At 50.4% G+C, this 6,375-nt stretch overlaps 1 long non-coding RNA gene across 1 annotated transcript; it reads right to left on the reverse strand.

Annotated features, from left to right (window-relative positions):
* Window positions 1-2,801: 2,801 nt before the first annotated feature.
* LOC116828406 (uncharacterized) lies at window positions 2,802-4,667 on the reverse strand. Its single transcript, XR_012654947.1, has 3 exons — window positions 4,539-4,667; window positions 3,775-3,904; window positions 2,802-2,985 (listed from the first exon to the last, which is right to left on the reverse strand). It is a non-coding gene; the product is annotated as an uncharacterized LOC116828406 (long non-coding RNA).
* Between the last annotated feature and the right edge of the window lie 1,708 nt (window positions 4,668-6,375).

The raw sequence follows: 6,375 nt of genomic DNA on the forward strand, positions 1-6,375 counted from the left end.
CCTGCAGCAGTCAACGCGCGTGACAGTCAGTGGGGGATCCTGACCAAAACACACTGACATGGGCTCAGGCGAGTCTGCAGCAGACGGGAGTTGGCTGCCCCCGGGCCACTTCCACCTCCCCTCACTGGGTACTGCCCTGCACCAGCGTCGTCCGGGGGGTCCCAAACCATGGGTTCCTCAGCAGGTTCGGCGGCGGGAGTCCAGTCCACTCTTCCAGGTGGTGGTTCAGGCGGTCCGGTCCAGTCCTCCAGGTACTGGGTTTGGGCAGTCCGGTCTAGTCCTCAGGGTACCAGGGGTTGGGCGGCCTGGTCCAGTCCTCCTCAGGCCGAGCGTCAGGGGGCTCTGCCGGCTTCTCTGGGTACTGGCCCCAGGGGAGGTCAGACCAGTACCCCTCGGATACCGGGCACGGGGTAAGCGGGCCCCAGCGAGACCTCGGGCCTCAGTGTCTGCCTTCTGTTGCAGCCTCCCTCCAACTGAGCGCTGGCTGGGCTTTTATACTTTCTGTCCCGCCCCTTGACTCGGGGGGCTGGACAGGCAGCCGCACCTTTTCTGGCCTATTCCCCCAGGGCACGGGGAGTGAGGCCCTCGCTACACTGTGATTCTCCAGTTCATTTTCTCTGTGACACTGCTTCAGGCTGTTAGCGTTGTACAGAATCCAAACAACTTATACCACTCCACAAGTTGGTCAAATCGCGACGAACAGAAGATGGCCTGATCAGTGAGAACAAGAAAGAACTGCGATTTGAATTTTTCTTCGGCAGAAAGACGACTCGAATCTCAGCACATTCGTAATCAAGCATTCTCTTCTTATGTCGCACCCTGGTTTCTGGAAACACCTGCTTCAATACCCATATGCTCTGCTATTTCACGTGCATTTGTGACCACAGAGTTATATCCTGTATTTCGATAGTTCTTCCAAAAACTTTCATTGTAGCAGTACAGTCAATTGACACATCTGGTGACTGAATTAATTTGCTGGTTTTATTGACGTGAAATAGTATATCGTACCACGTGTACACAGTCAGAACAAAAGGCCACGTCGTAACATGGTCTAAAAGACACACCGGCTTCTGTTGCTGTATTGCCATCTTCTTTTCGAGCGCTATTCTCGCAAAGATGACAAGCATTGCACAATTCTTCAAGGTGATAACACAATGGCTTCACAGCATCAATTCTCGACTCCCAACGAGTGTCCGATAACTCTTTAAACAGATATTGGCATATGTTCTTGAATATATCCCAACGTGAAGGTGAAGAAGAAAGATAATGTATATTCTGTTAATCAGACCGAAAAGTCAACAGCATATTTCGATGACTTTGTCGGTCTGAGATCACAAGATTCCAAGTGTGAGCTCCACATGGTATACAAGGCACAGTCATTTATTTCTAGCATGCGGGCTTGAACTCCTTTATTCTTTCCTCTCATATTTGCGCCGTTATCATATGCTTGGCCTCTCATGTCAGCAATGTCTATTCCTAAGTTGTTTGCCTTTTCAAGAAACGCTTCCAATAAGCCCTCGCCAGTTTATCATGAACATTAAGAAAACCAACAAACGCTTCACGAATATTGACACCATCTTCACCATTGCATTCAACAAAGCATAACACCACGACATCTGTTCTTCATGTGACACGTCGGGAGTACAGTCCAAAATAACTGAATAATATTTGCTTTTTAAGCTGCTCTATGTTGCCCTCTTGAATGTTACTGGCAACAAGTTGAATAAGCTCGTTTTGGATCTGTGGACTGAGGTACTGAACATGTGTCTCTGCCTTCTTAATCCTCTGTAAAAGTTCGCTGAGGACAGTATCATACTTTGCAAGAATTCAAACAGTCCCAAAAGTTGCCATTCGAAGATCGCCAAGCTTTTCATTACTTCCTGAAATGTCAAGTTTCTTTTGGACAAGAAAATAACGACATACCATGCGTTTGACAACATTCTCCAGAAATCTCTTTCTTTCAGAAAAGCCTGCAATTCGAGTTGGTCAATAGATGTACGGGTTACTATGCCTGACCGAAGGTCAAACCATTTCACCATACAGTCTTGATGACCTTTGCCTGTTTCATGCTGCTGAAGTCTTTTGACAGTGCTTTCCAACAGATGTTCCATGACGTAGCGGTTATGTCACCAGTGCCAAATAATTTACAACAAAAACAAAAATGGCATCTTTCTGAACTGAATACATTACCATGAACGTCTTATTTTCTCGCCATTTGCCATGGTTCGATAGAATGAGTACTTTGAACCTCCGTCTTTCTCGTTAATGGAAATTCTAACTTTCATTCTGCTGCGGTGGGCCACGTACAACAATGTCACACACTTGCCTGTCTGATATTATAGACGGCCAATCTCCTGGATCATCAGTCAGTGGTTCAGATTCAGATACTTCTTTCCTGGCAGCAGCTGGAATTCTGTCACAGTTTGTTTGGTAGAACAACTGGCTTCACCTTCGACCTCACTTGAAGCACTTCTGGATACTTTCTGGATACGATTCGTCCTGCTAGCGCTGTCCGTTTCATATGCCTGTACCTGTACGTTGGATTGCAGCGCAAAATATGTTGACATCTTGGAATTTTCTCAAGTTCCTTCTCGGCATCTTTTGCTGCCTTTTGTTTACTAGCTCCACTCTTATACATTCTTCTAGACATCAAAAAGCACGCTTCTGCGTGTGGAAACGATAAAAAACTAAACAACTAAATTAATAACATTTATCCGCGACCGCCATTATGAATGCAAATACACATTCTTGTAATGGGTCCAACTAAAATTCGAAACTGACCGACAGACAATGAGTAGCCAATAGCATTATGATGTATCATAATGACTTCACGGTTTTGTCAGTAAAACCGACATGGATTGTGCAATAGCGTCAATAAATGTCACTTACCTAGTTATACCTTATATTTTTTTTGCCACTTTTAGGGGCCCCCTTCCTTGCGGGGCCCCCTCCGGTCGGAGGGTACGGAGGGCGCTCACTACACCTCTGGAGTGGGGTGTGGTGGAGGGAGAAGGGACAGGCACGTTGAAGGAACTTTTGGTTGTAGAACTCAAGAACCTGAGGCAAAGACACTGCCCAACGCACTCTGAGGTGGGGGGGTTGCTCATGGTTTTATTATTTATGAATCCTGCTTGCAACGTTTCCCCAAATTAATGTTAGGTGACTTCCCTCCAGGGCTATCCTTATGCATACACAAACTACGCAGCTGCGTAGGGCACCAAAGCTGCCCCCACCCCTGCTCCGCCACAGCCCAGCTCCCACTCCACCCTTACCCTGAGCTATGTCTTGACACTGCAGCAGAGGTTGCAGCGGGAAGTGGAGTGACCTGGTCCCAGCCCACTCCACTCTGCTGGCTCCCAGCCATGCTGCTGGTGAGTGCTGGGGGGCAGTTCTCCCTGCCCCCCCAAGGCTGGCAGCCAGGGGAGCGGAGTGGAGCAGAACAGAACAGAGCAAATCAGAGCAGAGCAGAGCAGAGCAGAGCGGAGTGGGCTAGGGCCAGATCACTCCACTTCCTGTCAACCCATGAGTGCCGAGTCAGGCCTGCCCTGCACTCACCAGGCAGCAGGAAGTGGAGTGACCCGGCCTCAACTTGCTCTGTCGGCTCGTGCTGTGGGGCAATTTCCCCTCTAGCCCTCAAGTCTACTCCTGCCCTCCACAGACCTTGGGCTCAGCTCCGCCCCCCCCCCGCAGAGGCCTGGGGCCAGCCCCTCCCTCCCACTGGGGGGGGGGAGGGCTGCGTAGGGCACCACAATGTCTAGGGATGGTCCTGCTTACCTCCTTTCATCCAAAGTTTCTTTTTTGCACTCAGACTCTGTGCTTGGCAGTGGGGAAGGACAGCATCTTCCAGGGTGTGTGTAATTGTCCCAGGTTATTAGGTGGGAGCTTGAGCCGGTTCTGTGTTGTACTGTTGAAAGGGAACCCCTGGATATTGAATCTAGCCCTGGTTGCTGACGATGTCCCCTGGCAGACGGGTTACCCATATAACGCCATTGGAATAGCTCTGGTGGCATTTTCCATCCCATTCCTTGGGCACCTGGCACCTCGTTTACTGTTTGGGCTGTGACTGGACACAAAGCGAGTGTTTTCACTGAGCTGTGCACAGTGATGTCCAGGCCTTTTCCCAGGTGGGAACAGTTAATATAGGACACAGTGATGAGTGTGAATAGCTGAAGTTTGTCCTTCTAATGGGTCCCATCATGCCCCAAAGTCTGTGTGTAGAGAGGTCCCTTCTCACCTGGATCTCACCCCTCCCCTGTGGAAATAGGGAGATGAGCCAGCTCGTAGGCCTTTCGTAGGCCGACTGCGGTGCGGGGTGGGGGAGCTGCAGAGATACTGCAGTGGCAGGGGAGCAGATGGGAAGTTTCTCATTTCTCCTAGTGCAGCCCATCCTGTAAGGAGGGTCAGCAGTACCCAGGCAGGTTTTGATGCCTTTTATTTTTTCCCCAACTCAAATCCCAAACCCAAATGTTCCTAAAATAAACAGGTGCCAAAATAACACATGAAGTTGGGCCCCGGGCTCCTCCCGGGGTGACAGTTACCTGGGATGAGGGAGTCACTGCGGCAGTCGTACAGCATCCCCAGCTGGAACGGGCGGCCCAGAGCCGGCATCACAATGGTGTCAGCTAACCCGGCCATTGTTCCACACCCAGACGCTCTCTCCTCTGTCTGACCTGCAAGAAATAACTGGAGTTACACTTAAGTTTCTGGGGAGCAGATTTAGAACCAAGTCACTGGCTTCAGTCTTCAAAGTTTTTCTGAACATTGCCCTGGTTGTAAAAGAAAGACGCATCTTCTAGTCTCCACAGGGGACAGGAGAGAAAGAAAGTCACTCAGATTTACCTCTCCCTTTTCTCGCCTCAGAGTATGAATTCTAACTGTTATGCTTCAAAGGAATTGTTCCTTTTAGCAAGAAGGTCTGGCTTGACAAAGCTCTGGCCGGGATGATTTAGTTGGCGTTGGCTCTGCTTTGAGCTGGGGGTTGGACTAGATATCTCCTGAGGTCCCTTCCAACCCTGATACTCTATGATATTCTATGAAGAATGGGAAAAAGTTATAATGTGATGCAATTTAGAGAGATGTGAGCCACAAAGCAAAACATCTGTTGTATTTTGCAGCTCTCATGTGCGATCCCAGACGTGTTGAAAGAGTGCTGTGAGATGCCAGCAGGCTGGATGTCCTGATAGGGTGCTAAGCTGCAGTCCAGGAAGCCATAAATACCTGCTGCCCAATGGTTAAGAGAGGCAACAGCTCTTACTTAACACAAGCCAGAGCATGCCTCAGAAGCAGGGGTGGGCAAACTACGACCCGCTGGCCGAGCCATTTTAAGTCGGCCCGCGAGCTCCCGCTGGGGAGAAGGGTCTGGGACTTGTTCAGCTCTGGCACTCTGAACAGGGTGTCAGGTCGGGGGCCACAACACGGGGCTCCCAGAAACAGCTGCATGGCTCCGCTCCAAGGGTTGGGGGCCGCTCCATGCTTAGGAAACGGAGAAGGGACATGCCACTGCTTCCAGGAGCTGCTTGAGGTAAGCATCACTCAGACCCTGCACCCCTGAGCCTTTCCCCATGCCCCAACCCCCTGCCCCAGCCCTGATCCCCCTCCCATTCTCCAAACCCCTTGATCCCAGCACTCTCCTACACCCCAAACTCCTCATCTCCAGCCTCACCCCAGAGCCCACACCCCCGGCTGGAACCTGCACTCCTTCCCCCACCCCTGCCCCAGCCCTGATCCCCCTCCCATCCTCTGAACCCCTTGGTCTCAGCCCAGAGCACCTTCCTACACCCCAAACTCCTCATCTCCAACCCCACCCTAGAGCCCGCACTCCCAACCAAAGCCCTCACCCCCTCCCACACCCCAACCCCAATTTTGTGACTGTTCATGGCCTGCCATACAATTTCTATTCCCCAATGTGGCCCTCATGCCAAAAAGTTTGCCCACCCCTGCCCTAAAGTCTAAATAAAACCACACACCTTGCAGGCCTTGCAACTTGGACTAGAGCAGGAACATCTGCCAATAAATACAGCATAAGGAAATCTCTCTATCAGAGACCGTTCCCAGAAGAGAGTTAAAGGGAACCCCTCCATTTTATGTCTCTTACCTACACTTACAGAACCACAAGCCACCCACCAACTGTCTTTCTGTGACATGTTTACCTCAGAATCCATCACACCAGCCTCCTCTTGATATGTGCACAACAGAGGGTTGTTTTAAAGTCTAAACTCAGTGAATGTATGAAACTCAGGCCTGGTCCACATGGGGGTACGTTGGCAGTGAGCTGACACACACCAGTAGCTGTGCACTACGTAAGCCATACTCAGAGCATGTACACGGGACAGCTGTGCCCTCTTTCCAAAATGTTGTACCCCACAATTGTAGCTG

The sequence above is a fragment of the Chelonoidis abingdonii genome, unplaced genomic scaffold, assembly GCF_003597395.2.
Source record: "Chelonoidis abingdonii isolate Lonesome George unplaced genomic scaffold, CheloAbing_2.0 scaffold0458, whole genome shotgun sequence".
NCBI lineage: Eukaryota > Metazoa > Chordata > Testudines > Testudinidae > Chelonoidis > Chelonoidis abingdonii.